The sequence below is a fragment of the Panthera tigris genome, chromosome D1, assembly GCF_018350195.1.
Source record: "Panthera tigris isolate Pti1 chromosome D1, P.tigris_Pti1_mat1.1, whole genome shotgun sequence".
NCBI classification, from domain to species: Eukaryota; Metazoa; Chordata; class Mammalia; order Carnivora; family Felidae; genus Panthera; species Panthera tigris.
The window spans coordinates 104,830,735-104,847,175 of NC_056669.1; the positions used below are offsets into that span (position 1 = coordinate 104,830,735).

Sequence of the window (16,441 nt, forward strand, 5' to 3'; positions counted from 1 at the left end):
TGGATGCCAGGCACGATGCTGGGCACCGTGGGGATGGGCAATGGGGGCGGGATACAAATGATGAAGTGTTTCCGACCCCTCAAGGACCATTCAGTCACCCCCCCCCCCAGGAGGTGGAACCCATCTCTCTCTTTCCTCCCCACAAATGAACCAGTTCTCCAGTGATCCTACTTGCTTTTTTGCCTCTCCCACGCTAAACCCGGTCACGCGGGACCTGAAGGAGGTGGACCCGGGCGTTTTTCCCTTCCCCGCGTGCAGCGCCGCGGGTCCTGCCCCTCCCGGCCGCCTACGGAGCCCCCGCCGCGGCCCGAGCGGGGCGCCCACCGCCCCCACGCGCCCGGCCCCGCGCCTGCGAAAGGCTCCTCCGACTCGCTCCGGCCTCGGCGCCGCTCCCCTCCCTGGCACCAGGGGGCGCTGCCGCCCCACGGCCGTCGCCATGGTCACCGCTGGCGGCGGAGTGGGGTTTACGTAAAGGACGCAGCGTCCCCCGGGGGGCGGAGGCGGCCTTCGCGCCGGCGCCGGCGCCCTGCGGAAGCGGCGTTAGTGAATCGGGGCCTTGGGGAGCCCAGGATGGAGGTGGCGGTCGCGGCAGCGGCGGCGGGCCGAGCCCTGCGGAGGGCGGGAGGTAAGGGGGAGCCGCGGGCGCGGCGGGCCGGGGCCCCGGCGCGCGGGCGCGGTGCGAGCGGCGCGACGGGCTGGGGCAGTGTCCGGGGCGCGCGGTGGCCAGCCCGACGGGTCCGCCGGCAGAGGTGCGGCTGCCGCGGGCGCCCGTGGCAGGTGTGAGATCCATGCGGCCCCCGGCAGCGGTGTGGGATGGTGACACCCGTGGCACGGGCGTGGGCAGCGTGGGTCTGGCACAGGCAGCGTGGTCTCCCTGGCACGGGTGTCAGAAGACTCACCCCCACCCTGGTGTGGTGGTGGCCGCCCAGGTGTGAGGCGGGTGCAGCCCCCTGTGCAGGTAGGTGATGGGCACAGCACCAGGACTTGGTTCCGGAGTGCCAGTGGCCAGTTCCTCGGCGCGTGGTGGTGCTCCTGGCATGGGTGTGAGGAAGTGCTGCCATTGCTAGGGTGTTGGATGGTTCTGGCCTGACACGGTCTGGAGTGATGGCACCTGGACTTGAAGAACTGGCGCCCTCAGCATGGCAGGAGTTCCTGGAGCGACTGTGAGAAATGGCCTTGGCACAGCGTGGTGCCGGGGTGGGGTGGGGGGGCTGCTTGGCCCCGTGAGGGGAGACTCCGTGGCCCCCGGACCCTGATGGCTCATTGCTCTGGTAGCGATGAGGAGCGTTGCCTCTGTCACTGGGGCCCACTTTTAGTGCCTGTTGGGTACACTGAGCAGAAGAAGGAGGAAGGCTGGGAGAAGGTTGGTGTCCTTTATAACGGACATGAAAGAGAGATGCCAGGAGATGTTTCGACCACGAGGAACCCAGTGGTGACCCAGATGGAAACCTGACCAGGTACCAGCATTGTCCTGGGCTCATGTACTCACCCAGCTTTGGGGAAGGAGGAAGCGGTGGGGGCGGGGGCGGGCGGGGGGGGTGGGGGGGAGATGGTTCTCAGCAGTGATCACTGTCTTTGAACGTGTGTCACGAGAAACGTACAAGGCTGAGAGGTGACCCGCGTCGGAGCCCCGGGAGAGGCCGGCGCACCATCTATCTGTGTTCTCCAGGCCCTGTCTTCTCTGTGGGTTGATGGTTCACTTCGGGGTATCTGGGACAGTTGCCTCTCCTCTTTGATGCTTGGAAGGCTTTGGGTCCAGAGGACCGTTTGGAAAGGTGCTTTGAAAGATGACTCTGCAGCTACTGGGAGTGTGCTAGGGTTGCGCCTGCCTGCACCAGTCTTTTGGGAAGTTTTGAAGGAGGGTCTCACTCAGCATCACATGCTCTCCTATGTCTCAGAGGGGCCAATTTACAGAGCTCCGGGGAAGTTTGAGGATGGGGTGGGTGCTGGGTGGGAGGTGCCGCTGAGATGCCTTGAAGCCGGCGTGTCGTCCAGTGTATTTGGAGACAGAGAACTTAAACTCCAGTCTTAAGCTGTGTGACCTTGGGCAGGTGACTTTCCCTCTCAGATCCCTGGGGCCAAGTGGTCGTGGAGGAGGAAGGGAGATGGTGCGCCGGGAAGCCCTTTGTAAACAGTGAAAGGCTGTACGAAGGTCAGGGATTCTCGCCAGGTAAAGAGACCCAGGATGGAGGCAATAGAAACGGAGGCCTGGAATGTGACTGGGGAGGAAGGCAGCTGGAAAGTCGAGAGAGAGCCTGTCACAGGGAATTAGAGGCCCCGAGTGTAAAGGCTCCTGGTGGGGGAAAAGTGGGATCTGTTGACAGTGTGAGTCAGCTGCTGAGCTGGAACCAGGCCCCAGGTCTCCCGAGGACGGTCCCGAGCGTGGCCGCAGCAACCGTGGGGTCCTGCAGGAGTGGCGGGAGCGGGAGGAAGCCCTTCTCTTGCTCTCCAGACACGCCTCATGGTCGCACCGGGCCGGGAGGTGTCTGTGGCTGACAGATCTGGGCTACCTGTGTGGGAGGGAGACTTGGAAGTGTTGTGTTTTCTCTTGAGAATTTCCTTTGGCTCCGGGTGCTGAGGGTGGGGGTGGGGAGCAGTCGCATCAGCGTTTTGGGGGCTGTGGCCTGAGGAAAGCAAAGTGGGTCAGAGCCACCAGAGTGGACGCAGGGCTGGGTGGTCCTGCCAGGGAGGTTGGGGCGGCGTGACGGGAGGGCCGGGGGCCGTGGGGGGGGGGTGGGGAACGCCACTGGACACGCCGGGCAAGGAGAAGGGGCGAGGGCCTCCTCGGAGGGGTCTTCCGGGGGTGGATGCGCGTGGCACGAGTTCCCCGGGACGTCTCACCTGACACGGCCCCACTTCTGTCTGTGAAGGGCCTTCCCACGCGGGGACGATGAGGGCGGCGGCAGATCGCTTAGCTTTCTGCCTCGAGGGGCCTAGTTCCCGACCACAGGCTGGATTACAGACCCTGGGAGCCCAGGCCCATTTCTCAAGCGTTGCACGTTGAGTGTCTGTTTTAGCCAGCAACCCATTGGACTAGCTTGCTCCCCGAGGGAGAAAGTTTTTGCTCCACGTCCGGGCCGCAGGGTCAAGCCTCGTGGGTGGAGGAGGGACGTGGCTCTTCGAGACCCAGGGTGGTGGTGAGCTGACTTTTCCCTGCCCTGGGACTCATTCTGCCCCAGCGGCTGCTGCCTGGACACTGTTAGAGCTTCCCTGGCCATGGGCTCCAGGTGAGTGGGAGGGGTCCGAGGCCTATCCCGCATGCTCCCCTCTGCCTCCCCGGGAGTTGCCCTCTCTGCAAGAGGAAGCCTGGAGCCTCCCTGTTGTGAATATTCAGCATTCAAGTCCCCTCAGCTCACCCTCCACACCTCCGGCCTGTTTGTTCCGATTTATGGCTCAGCCTTCTGGTCTTGGGCTTCAGGAGCCCTTTGCAGCCACCCCTTGCCATCTGCTCGGGATGCTGGGACTCTGCACAGCAGAGCTGGGTGGCAGGCGGGGCAGATCGGAGACGCCGAGAGGAAGAGTTGGCCTCTGTTCCCCAAAAGCAGAGCTGAGCTTTCTTCCAGAGTCTTCAGGCTTTTGAGGCAGTAGGGAGCCCAGCCGGGTCACCACCCCTTGTCTTTGGGCACAGATGCTGCTTTTGAGCAGATTCCAGCTGGGGCAGGGGGCTAGTCACATAGGAATGGACATCAAGGGCGAGCAGCCCTCTGGAGCCGAGATCTTTTCAACTCTGGTCCTCAGTCCTGTTCCCATTGCTTTTGTCCGTGTTTCTCCAAAAGTTGCTTAAGTCAGCTCCTGGCAACCTTCCTTCCTCAGCTGCCTCATAAATCATGGTGCCCGGCTGCTCTGCTTCAGGGGTGCCAGGGAATCGGGCATCTCTGGACAGAGGATTCTGGACCAGAGCTCAGAGTGCCAGGCCAGCCAGCCACGGCTGGAGGCGCAGCCTGGCGCTGGAAGCCACTCGTCCCCCAGTCCCTCTGCCAGGGACCAGAGGGGGACCTCTGGGTTTAATCACCTGTTGGCCCAGCCCTCCACCTGAGTTCAGCTTCTCACTGGAATCGCTTTACATTACACGCTAGCGGACCAGGCAAGTAGCGCTGGGGGAAAACATCAATGAGCGTGTGGTCAGAGGAAGATAAATCTCGTAGAACCACGGAGCCCAGGACATTGCAGGATGTGGTTGCCTCCCCAGCGGGCAGGGCTGACAACTGTTTATCTTGATTTTCTTTTTTTCCTTTCTGATGCCGACTTTGGCGGGGCTGGATGTCTCTGGGGCGGACAGGGGGAGCGTGCGTGTAAGTGAGGAAGACCCGGGCGACTGTCCTACCCCCGGGGACCTTGGAGATGAGGCGGAGGGGAGCGCGCCGTGGCCACAGGTGAGGAGGGTGCTTGGCAGGAAGGCCCAAGCCCTCCCTGGGCTGGCTGGCGGGCTGGCGGGTTGGGACGAGCAGGGGTGGGGCTGTTCCCCAGGCAGGGCCGCCCGGGGATTGCACGTGTGTGTAGCCGCGTGTGCCCGTAGCTTTCTGTGGGAAGTGAGGGCTGAGGGGGTGTGGAGCGCCTGGCGGTGTGGGAACTCGTGGGCTCCTGTGTCTGGCTGGCCTGGTGTCAGTGGGTGTGAGGAGCAGGGGGCGTTGTTGGGCTCCAGGGAGCAGGAGAGAACAGTGGGAGCAGGGGGGAGTCCGCCTTCCAGCTGGGGGGCGGGTAACGTCTCCTGTTGTGATTCCTGCGGAAGGAGCCTTCCTGCTTTCTCGGTATTCCTTAGAAGGAAGCCCAGGCTGGAGGCGTGGCTCCCCAGCTCCCATATGTGCTCGCGCAGGCCTGCGTCCCTGCTTCTCCTCAAGCCCCCTGGAAGTCAGCTGGGGATAGTCCAGTCGGATGACAGAAGACGGCATGATAGCCACGGGCGTAAAGACTTGGGGCTCTGGGGTCCAACAGACCCGGCTTTGAATCCTCGTACCTCTCTATACCTCAGTTTCCTCATCTGTAAGATAGGGACAGTAAAACCTCCCACCAGTAAGGTTTCCACGGCCTAATAATGTCTGGCGAGTAGAAAGATCATGATGAAAGCAAGAACACAGAGACAGACACACACACACACACACACACACACACACACACACGGTTTTTGCTCTTGTAATCAGAATCTTTTCCATAGAAAAGCAGTTACATCGTGATCTGCATATATTAGCATCAAGGAAGCTGTAATAGGTCATGTCCCTTTTCTTGATGAGGAAGTCAGCTCCACCACACCCTTGGCATGGATGGAATCTTGCTAATCTGTCAACAGAAACATGGGAATAATGCGTTGACTCCTGGGGACAGTTTCCACTTGGATGCGGCAGTGGTCCTTTCCTGAGCGCTTACAGCGGTTTGGGCGCAGTGAGGCCATACCAGACCCTGTAAGATTCATGTTCTGCCCACCAGGCGTTCGAAATCTATGGAGAAGGCTCGCGACGGACATGAAGGTCTGTGCTGCACTTCCAAGAGGGGGCCCGCCGGAGGTCAAAGGAGATTGAGGAACTTGGACCAGGGAGGTCAGCGGAGACTCGGGTGGCGATGGCCTTTAACCCGGGCCATCCAGGTGATGGTAGAGGAAGCGGCAGCAGTGGGGGGTGTGGCTGGGAAAATGAGCCGCTGGCTCGTTGTGGTCTGGCTTGAGTGGAGGGCGCACGACGTGGAAGCAGTGAAAGCTGGGGTTGACACGGTGACTTGGAGCTGGGTCCCCGGGAACATGACGGCAGGGCTGCAGGTTGGGTCTGTGGAAAACATGGGCAGCCACTGAAGTGTTCTGAGCAAGAGGGTGGCCGGCTGGTGGTTGGTAAGAGGTGGGCACGGGGGAGGGCCTGGGGGCCAGGCCCGGGATCAGAGCTGGGCTGGGTGATTTTAGGGAGACGGCAAGGCGTGTGAAGGGTTCGGGGCCCGGATTCTGTCTCAGCCTGAGATGCGTTTCCCACCCTTGACTTTCAGCTGCCTCGATTCCTAGAGGCTCCAGGCCACTCCAGGCCAGGAGTTTGAGGAGTGGCCTTCAGGGACCCCCGGGAGGCTGGTTGTTCCGCCCGCAAGGCTGTTCTCATCCCCGAGGACCCATCGAAGGGGTTCCAGTGTTCCTAGCATTTATTTCCAGGCGTTTGATCATTTTCTCACCAAATTACCCCTTGAAATTTCGCCTGCCTGAGTTCAGCCCAGGAGGTTACTATTCTGGGAAGTTTCATCAAAACCCTTTCAGCGTTTGCGAATTCTCTAAGCTGGGGGGCAGGTGGGAGGAAGACAGGGCTCGTCTGCACCGGTGTTCTTGGGGGCCGCTTGGGAGAGCTGGTCCCAGCACCTGAAGATGCTCCTGGTGGCAGAGCGCTCCGGGCAGGGGGCTGGGGAACGGTGGGCCGAGGCTGTCGTAAGGGGAGGCAGGACACCGCTTCTAATTCATCCCGAAAAGGCCCCTTGTCGTTGCCTCTCCTGGAGCCATTTAATTAATTTATGATTGATGTTCCTGGACTTACTTGAGGTTAATTTATTATTGATGTGCCTTCATTATATACAATTCACCCTGTACCTTTGAGCACATGGCTCCCCTGCTGAGCAGGCCACACGGTGGGGTGAGCACTGCGGGGCTGCTTTTCTGGGCCTCACCCCCCTCACCCCTGGGGACAGAGCCCTGCACCTGGCTCTTGTCAGACTCTTTCAGGTTTGGGGGTCCAAGAAGACGCCAGGGCTTCTGTCTCCAGGGGGCTTTGCTCGGCCACGTTGTAACAGTAATAATAATCATTTCCATTTTGTGAATGTGGGGGAACTAACCCGGCACAGTGTGTAGAGGGTCTCATTTACTCCTTGCTTCGGGCAGCCCCCTCCACTCCTTCGTCTCCCCAACCCCTGTCTTACAGGCATCTTCGGGAGGTCGAGTTACCTCCTTGAGGACACAAGGCAAGTAGATGGGGAGCCAGGTGTGAGCCCAGGACCCCGGCCTCTCCTTCAGGCCGTTCCCCTGTGAAGCCTTTCTTCTGCTCCCCTGAACTCCAGGGCCGTCCTGGCTAACATCGGGGCATGTAGCACCGCCACCCGGGAGAGTGTGTCTTGTTACGTGTTGATGGCTTGTCCCCCTCCCTAATCCATATCCTCACTGAAGGCTAACGAGCAAAATGGCACTTACTGAGATAAGAGCCAGGTGCCATGCCAAGCACTTTTCATACATTAGCTCGTTGAATCCTTATAACCATCCCAAGAGGCAGGTGATAACAACCCATTCTACAGATGAGGTTTAGAAGTGCTCTGGTTGGGGCGTCTAGGTGGCTCCGTTGGTTGAGCGTCCGACTCTTGATTTCGGCTCAGGCTGTGATCTCACGGTTTCATGAGTTCGAGCCCCACGTCGGGCGCTGTGCTGACAGCACGGAGCCTTCTTGGGATTCTCTCTCCTCTCTCTGCCCTTCACCCCACTCTCACGCGTGCTGGTGCTCTCTCTCTCTCTCTCTCTCAAAATAAACCAATAAAACAAGAAATGTGTTCTGGGCACTCAGCTAATAGATGGCAGAGCCAGGATTTGGACCCTAGCAGCCTTGAGATTCCTGCTGTAATCTCTCCCTGTAATCCCCTCTCACTCCATCTCTCCATCTCCTTGGGCCGGTTTGTTTATTGCATGTCTGTATGTTTATCCAATGGCCACCTCCCCTTTCTCCTATTTGGCCGAGTGCTGGCCTACATCGGCCCCCCCTCCTTTGCTGTGGGGACCAGGAGTGCCCACTCGCATGGGGTGGGTGATTTTAGGGAGACGGCAAGGCGTGAGAAGGGCTCGGGGCCCGGATTCTGCTCTTGGCTCAGCTGGGCAGCTTCACATGAGTCACTCAGCCCCTCTGAGCCTCAGTTGCCCTGTTTGTATATCAGCAACCGTGGTATTTATTCTCTCTCCTTCACTGGCTGCGCCCACGCTCAGAGGCGATGCGGGATAGGACAGACACTGTACTAATCAAGGGTTAGATTGCTTGTGTATGGGATCCAAGAGTTGGCATGAAGGCCAGGAATGCTTAAGGCTGGACGCAGAAACCCAGGCCAGGGGATCTGTGCCCACCTTCTGAGCCTCCCTGGATGGGCTGATGAACTCCGTGGCTTGCTAGCTGGCAAGAACTTGCTCAAGGACCCTGTGTGGCCAAGAGCTGGGCAGGAGGTCCCTAGAGTGGGTGCCAGGCTCTAGTCCGGTGTCCCCGTTGGCTGAGTAGTCCTGGTTCCTTCGAGGTGGTCCCTCACGCACTGGGTCCTCGGGTTGGATGGAAATGCAGGAGGCCTTCCTGGTGGTTCTGGGCCCCACAACCCCTCTCATCTGGGCAGCCTTGACTAGGTCAGTTCAGGCTAGGTTCAGTGAGGAAGGAGATAGTTTGCCCGGCAGCCGCTTGGACCTCCCCTCACCCCTCAAAATAATGCGGAAAGCCCAGTGAAGAGGTGAGCCCTGCATCTGTTCCGGAAAACAGTGAGACTGTCAGCCTCTCCGTGGCAGGGTTCCCAGGGCGTTGGCTAGGAGTCCTCTGGTTTCTCATCAGCTTTACTCCGAGCACGTTTCAGCGCCGGGCCGGGCCTGGGGAACACGATCTGGGCTGCCAGGGCCCCCCTGGGCCAGAAGAAGAGGGCAGAGATCTCAGTGGGTAGGGGTGGGGCACGCCTGGCACGGCTGTTGGAAGTCTGCGGCCAGGCTGCTGTTAGATGACGTTTCACTTCCCAAGTTTCCGCCTCCTGCAGCCGGGATTACATCAGGCTCCCCCCGGCACGCCCTTCAGCCAGCTCCCACCTCGCGCAGGCTCCTACACTGCCCTGGGACAGCTGTCCCCGCAGTTCAGGGCAGGCCAGGCCGCAGAATCTGCAGGCAGCCCCAGGCCCATCGGCAGATGAGGGGACTGCCCTGGTTCAGCTGCAGGCGCCAGTCACCCCGCGTGTGCTGCCTCCAGTCGGCACCTGCCCGCCTCACCTCCCGGGACCGCTGGTCTCCAAGACCATGCCACCCATCAGTTCCTTGGCTTATGCACTTCTCATTCATTCTCCGTTTCTTTCTTTAAAATTAGCATAGCATGGGGGTGGGGCACCTGGGCAGCTCCCGGTCGGTGGGTTAAGCATCTGACTTCCGCTCAGGTCGTGATCTCACAGCTTGCGAATTCGAGCCCTGCGTCAGGCTCTGTGCTGACTGCTCAGAGCCCGGAGCCTGCTTCAGATTCTGTGTCTCCCTCTCTCAGCCCCTCCCTTGCCCTTGCTCTCTCTCTCTCAAAAATAAACATTAAAAAAAATTAAAAACTAAAAATAATAAAATTAGCACAGCATAGGCCTGCCAGCATGGACCTTAGCATAAAGATGGAGCTTTATTTGAGTCTGCTACTACTTGGGCAGGTCACTTAACCGCTGATCCTCAGTTTCTTCATCTCGAAAATGGGGCTCTCATGGAGTGTGGCCGCCTTCAGGACCCAATGAGATACCACTTTGGAAGTTCTGCCCAGTGCCAAGAACAGCGTAGGTATTCAAGAAATGTTACATGCTGTGATCAATTATGAGGATTTCAATTCTTCTCTGTCAGCCCAGGTGGGCGCTAAGCTGATCGGACGCCCTCCCTTTCCTGAGGCTGTGTCTCCCCTGCAGCCAGGCAACCCTGGGCCCTCTCCTGTGATGCAGGCCAGCCCCTCGGGCTTCCTTCAGTCCCCTCCCACTTCTGGGCCACTTCTCAGGGCTGGCAGTGTCCCACTTTCCCTCTGGCATCTTAACCATTCTCAGGCTGGTCCCCACCCCCCACCCCGCGTTCCTTTTGGTTTCTCTCCTGTGTTGCTTTCTTTCCCCTTGGCACCTCTTCCCTCCGTCTGCTTTTTGTACACCTCCTCCTCCCCTAAGGCTTTTGGGGGAAGCCGGCGTCTTTTCTCGGAGACCCTCTGACCCTCCTGTGCAAAGAGGTGGCCTCTCAGCCCCTCCGGTTCTGCTCAGCTGGGGGTCAGACGGTGCACCCTGAGGGTGGGGGGGGGGGTCACGATTTGGCCCCTCCCAAGAACATTGGCAACCTTGACAAATCCAGAGTCCTGTCACGTCCCCCTCCGGTCTCGGGAGCCTGCCACATGGGCAGCCACTCCAGTGACTGCAGAAGCAGGCCACTGCTGCCGAGGGGAACGGGCTGGCAGCCATGGGGAACCCACCCTGGGGGGGTCCCCAGAGCCCCAGCAGAGGCTTCAGGTTCCAGTGGCCGCAAATCCTGAAGGAGAAGGAAAAGGCCAGAGTCAACCCCAGTTTCCTGGAGCCTGAAAAACAGCCGCACCTGAAGTCTCTTTCCTTCTGGGAAGTCACGGAATTTGTCTCAGGAGGTTGCTTCAGTTTCATACCTTGGCAAAGAACTCCGTCTTTCTCCACCTCCTTCCCCGGGACGGGGGCCAGGCTGTGGAGAAGAGCTGTGCCCCCTCTGTCCACCCGGTTCTTTCAGGGACATTTGTTTATCAAGCACGTACGGCGTGCTCCGCTTGGGCCTGGAGCTGAGAATCATAAGAGTTTTCACCTGGTCCTCTGGGAGTTCCCAGGTCGGGGACTCAGCTGTAACACAGGTCTTACAGGTGTAACAACGGCAACATGAGCAAAGCTTTCCCAGCAAGGCCAGTCGTCTATGCTTTCTGTGCAGTAATTCATTTAACGCAAAGATTGGGGACAGCGGCCACTCGCCCGGCACTAGGCTCTGCGCTCAGGGCAGTACCCACCCGCCCCGAGGAGGGAAGCGCCCACAGTTTACAGCAGAGGGACAGGTCAAAGACCTCGGCCTCCTCGCGGAATTGAAGGGGTTCCGCTGACGGCCTCAAGTTTGCAGCCGGCAGACCGCAGGCCCTTTTCCGTCTGGCCCCTGCTCTCGGCGCGTTCCTTCTCGCCCTCCCACCTTGCGTCGGGTTTGGGGCCCCTCTGAGCCACGGGAAGAGCAGGTTCCCACAAAAGGAAGGCTCCCCTTTGGCCACCCCGTTGCCGAGAGAGCAGCCTCCCCCACTGCCGGGAAGCCCTGCCAGTCCCCGGGGGCAGGCCACCGCGTCCGACCCCGCACCTCGCCGGCCTTGGCAGGCGGCTCTCAGGCGCACAGAGGATTGTTCCTCTCGCCCCACTCGCCCCTGCCAGTAATGTTGGGCTCTTGCAAGTGGTTCTCCATGCTGCCTACCTGCGCCACCATACGGTTTGATAAACGGGCTGATGGACGGCCCCTGGTCCCTGGAGCCGCCTTCTCCACTTCTCGGCCCCTTTAGAGAGCCTGCCCCCGCCCTTCCCCAGGTGAACCCCATTCAGCAAGCTTCCGGCAGCGGTAACTAAGCCGGGCACCTAGCCCACCACCTGCTCAGTACTTTATAAAAGTTTAACCTTAATGGTGTAACGAACTCCCATCATAAAGCAGCTGGAGCAGTGCATCCTGGGATGTATAAATTATAGGAGCCCTCTGAAGTTGTAATTGGAAATGGCAGCAACTAGAAGGTTGAAAGAGGCCGGCCTCGTTGGGCTGAGCACAGCTGCTCTCTCCTTCCTTTCAAAAGGCACACAGGACTGAGTCTGGCTGTGAAAAAAGAACGTCCTCAGACCACACTGAGTTCCTGATTCCTGCACCCCACTTCCCATTTCCTGCCCCCCAACCGTGTCTGCAGAGGCTGCGGGCTTTGGAGGCGGGCACCCCACCCAGGCCCTGTGCCCTGGCTCCACGCCACAGACAGAGTGGGCCGGAGGGAGTGAACACGGGTGCAGACCCGGCAAACGGGGTAGGCTCCAGGTCCACCGTCTCCCAGGGACGGCTTACCGTCGGCCTGACGTCCCCAGCCCCCTGAGGTCCCATCCACAAAGTGGACAGCTCGAGCCCCCCTGGCAGAGTGGTTGTGGAGATTCCAGCTGGGAGCCACAGGGAGTGTTGGGATGTTGGGCTGTCCGCTTCCTGTCACATCTCCTGCCTGCGGTGCTCGTGAGACCTTAACCAAGTCACTTAGCCTCTCAGCTGCAGTTTCCCCCTGTAAAATCAGGGGGATCCGTGACCTACTTCTGGTGGGGGGGGGGTCAGGAGGATGACAAGGGATGACACTTGGGAAGGACTCAGCATGGTGCTTCTTTGATGGGCACTGCGGATCCCCAGGGAGGCTGGATGGGTTCCCGGTTCTGCATCCAGCGATGTGGCTCACACACCACACCTTGAGTGGCCAGGACGTGGTGCTTGACCCACAGAAGTGCTTACTAAGAGCTGTGATTACTCATGCAGGGTAAGTGCCCATCGCCTGCACCTATGTGTGGTGCCCACGGTGGCTTTAGCTCAGTGCCCCTGACTGTGGCCCGTGGGCCAGCAGCGGCACCACCACCTGGGAACAGGTTAACAGTACAGAATCTGTGTCCCTGCCCCCACCCCTGACTCAGGATCTCTGGCGGCAGAGCCCAGATATCTGTGGTTTAACCAGTTCTGGGTTGCTGTGTTCCTTCACTCGCTCCGGTCAGAGAAACACTGCTGGGCTCACCCTCGAGAGCAGGGCTTCTCTGGGTGCAGGGTGGCTAACCCCAGCCTCAGAACCCCCTGGGTTGGCCAGGTGGTGCATGTTCCAGATCTAGGTTCCTAGGCCCTACCTCGGACCGGTGGATTCAGAATTTCTGGGTGGGGCCTGGCAATCTGCATTTATCCCTCTCCTCACTGCCATTCTAGTTGAGAGTCACGGGGAGGGGGGTCACTCGCTGCCTGAGAGCTGTGGAGAAGAGCAGGACCCCCACTCCCCACCCCTTCTGCATCTTGTGCACGAGGCTTTGCAGAGGCTGGGGTGGGGAGAAGGAGCACTGGGTGGGGGCCGGGAGCCCCGGGGCTCCAGCACGGGCTCCACCTGGGGTGCTGGGGCTGCTCTGCCTTGGACCCAGCGGGTGGGGCCTTTTCTCACGGGGAGAGGAGGGAAACAGCCTAACGACCACTGGCGGGGAATGGGTTGAATGAACTCACGCACGCCATGCACATTGCCTGCCCCACAACGATGAGGGAATATGGGGCCAGGACAGTGTTTAACGAGGAGAAATGTTCACCTTCTCTGCTCAGCGCGGAAAAAGCGGCAGGTACGGAATGATCCTGTATTTGGACAGACGAGAGACTAGACGGATGTTAATAGTTCATAATTTTCCCAGGAGGATCATGGTGACTTCTATTTGTCTCTTTCCGTTTTTGTTTGTTTGCTTCTGTTTTCTATAGAGAACACGTGTTTTGTAAGAAGAAAAAAGTAGACACAGATAAGCATGTCTGGCCCAGGGTTTTCGGTCACAGGTGCCAGTGGGAGGCCCAGACTCCCAGGACTCCCCTCCCACTTGACCTGCCTGCTAGGGTGACCTTCACCACCATCCCTGTCACCTCCAGGCTGTGACCTCACCCCCAGTCCTTCACACTGTTTCTCCCACTCTTTCGCCTCCTGTCTGCTCTGAGTCCTTCCATGGCAATGGCGAGGACACCTCCTCCCCTCCACACAGGAGGGGTGGGGAGAGGAGAGCTGAGGGGTGGGAGGCCCCCCCAGCCTGTAAGCCTCTGGGGCAGAGCTCACTTTTCATCGGGGGTCACCTGGGCGCCTAAACCGAATTTCCAGAGTCTAGGCACATAGGATGTATCTGGGAAGCAACGGCTGAATGGAGACTGAACAGACACATAGCTGTGCTGGCCTTCGGCCTGCCAGCACGCTTCTCTGGGCTTAGGGGTTTCGGCTCTAACATTCGTGGAGGGTTGAGCTCTGATTCCCCTCAGGCCCTTCCAGCTTCAACCTGTTGGGACTCATACCTTCCCACTCCTGCCCCCTTGCCTGGTTTTCTAAGCAAGTCGTGCTGTCCCCAAGAAGGCTCCACCTGTCTGTCCCAGCTGCCCCGGCGAGCGTGCTTGCAAAAGCAGCTGCTCAGGGCAGGGCCTCCAGGCAAGGGTGACAGGAGGGAGGGGATCCCAGGTGCCGGGAAACAGTAGGCCACAGGGGCAGAGGGCACCCATTGGTCCTGAATCTGACATTGGTCTCTCTCGAACCCTGGGTAGCCTCTGTGCTGCCTGTGGTCGGGGAAGGGGGGGAGGGGTCTGTTTTCCACCTCCTCCTGTGCCCGGCTGCCATCAGGCCCCAGCAGCCCTGAGTCTCCGGCCCTTTCAGCTGCTGTTTTCCAGTGAGTGGCTCAGGGAGGAGGGAGGGTGGGAGAAATCCATTCAAGCCATTTGTTTTAACGACATTGAAGTAAACCCATGGGATTTGCGTGGTCACATGTTTTCAGTCTTCTTTCAAAGAAATGGATGGGTTTCTGGGTCTCTCCCACCACCAGCTTCCCTGCCTGGCAAGTCCGGGAGGCCCAGTTTTCAGGAAGAATCGTGAAGAAGGGGAAGCCCCCGCCAGGGTGGGGAGATCAAAGTGGTGTGGGCGAGGGGAGAGCTGGGACCACCTCATCTTGGGGTTTTGTCTCCCCACGTGTGGAGGGGGCTCCTGCCCAGGTAACACCAAGGGTGTGCCTGCCCTTGGTGCATTTCCCAGCGTGTTTTTCTTGGCCTACGGAGCCTGCAGAAATCAGCTTTGCCAGCAAACCAGAGGCAGGAGCCGGGTGCTGATGGTAGTGCTCAGCACACAGCCCTACGAGGGCAGAGGTGAGGGAGGCAGGGCTCTGTGCTGGCTGGGGTCCGGCCCAGGAACAAGGTGCATTTGCCTCTGGGGTTCTGAGAGGCTTTCTATAGGGCAGGAGGGAACAAGCAAGCCTTATTTCCCTGACTTTTTCTTCCTGGTAGTGATCTGCTCAGCCTCCAGCACCTCTGGGAAGCCTTCTCTGTCGCTGTCCCCACCGTGGGGCCCCCGGCATCATGGCTCCATAGCCCCCGGCCTGCGTGTGGGTTTTCTTTTGCACTGTGAGGTCCTCACGGATAGGAATCGGCATCTCCGTGTTCTTATCCCCAGAAGCTCCTTCTTAAGGTCCCCCTGAGTGCATCCAAAGCCCCACCTGGCACTCCCAGGCCCTGAGTCTGGTCTCCTGCCCTGGTCTTGGAGCCCACTGAGGCAGTGGAAGGGTGTGTGTGCTCAGAACGCACTCTCCCCTCACTCTCCTCTCCTATGCCAAGAAGGAGTCAGGCTGGAAGGGAAGGGGGTAACGGGTGGGTGGCATTGGACCGTGAGGCACTGGCCAGAATGTCCCACAGGACAGACCCAGCCTGCAGCTGCCACAGGCGGGATCTCACAGACCCCCTCCCCTGCACCCCCAGGCCTTGAAGCAGCCGCTAACACCAACCGGTCTGGCTGGTTTGTGGGGACCTGGCCCCGTTTCTTGAGGGACAGGATGTCCTGCTGGGAGCAGCCTTTGTGCCTGTCCTTTCTGTCCTTCCCCCTTCTGGCTCTCAGGCTGGTCCTCTCCTGGCCTTTTTCTCCTCGTTGCCCTCCTTGCCTCTCGCCTCACTGGAGGGCCTTGCCCCTGCCCTCCTTGAAGTGCAGGACGGTGGGGGTACCCGGGCAGGAGTCAGAGGCCGGGGCCTCCCAGGAATGAGGCGGGGCTGTCCAGGACCCTCGCCTGGTGAGACCCTGGGGGTGCCCGGGCCCTGGAAGCAGGACACCCGCTGGTTGGGGTGACAAGTACCAGGCAGGACCCCCGCTCCTCGCCCTGCTGACATGCCAAGGACAGGGGCCTGGCGGTCTGAAGAGGCCACGGAACAAGGCGTGGGACCAGCAGGCTCCCTGGCACCGTGACTCCTCCCTCCCGCCACCGCCCTCGCCAGGCTCCCCTCTCAGGGAACAGGAAATGGGGGTGGGGGAGCCCGGGTGTTCCTCTCGCCCTCTGCCGGGAGGGGCCGGGTGCCCCACTCCGTAGGTGTCAGCAGAACTGTCACCCAGCGGCGGGCGCCGGGGCTGGGATTTCCCTGGCTGACTCACCCCCGGCCTGGCTGTGCCTCAGCCTAGGCAGGAGTTGTTTGTGAAGGTGTCTGGTAGACGGAGGGAGTCCCAGGAATGGGGGAGCAGGTCCCTGGGGTTGGCTGTGGGCGGGGCCCCTCGCAGAGCTCTCCGCCCTCCGCACCTGCACCTGGAGACCCCAAGTGCTCCAGGGAGCACAACCACCACACTTCCCAACATGGGAGGAGCGGTGAGGCACCTGGGGACCTGAGCACAAGCGGGGCTGCCTCTGCCTCCCCACGAGAGGGTCCCCCCAAGGGCAAAATGCCTTCCCTCCAGAGAATAGAGAAGCCATTGACTGCCCTCCTCCCCAGGCACTCCACAGACAGGCGCCTGGAGGAGGAGGGGGGGACTGTGGGAGGCAGGAAGTGAGGCCAGCACAGTGACCCGGCCAGGGGCCGAGGACCCTTGGAGAAAGGGAAGAAACTGTAGGCTGCCCCCCAGAAGAACTCACAGGAGTCTGTGTGAGATTTCCAGGCCCACAGATGCCCTGGAGCACATCTTGGGGCCCTCCTCGGCCCCAGCTGCCGGTGCCGCCCTCAGCTGAGAGCTGGCAGCGGGGTGGAGGTGTCACAGTTACG

The 16,441-nt window shown here is 60.2% G+C and overlaps 1 protein-coding gene across 1 annotated transcript in view; it reads left to right on the top strand.

The window, feature by feature from the left end:
* The first annotated feature begins 555 nt into the window (after nucleotides 1-555).
* Nucleotides 556-16,441, top strand: part of DAGLA (diacylglycerol lipase alpha) — a 61,714-nt gene continuing 45,828 nt past the window's right edge. The window contains exon 1 of the mRNA XM_042958432.1: nucleotides 556-625. The gene's annotated coding sequence lies outside the window, so the exon portion shown is untranslated. The remainder of the gene's footprint in view (nucleotides 626-16,441) is intronic.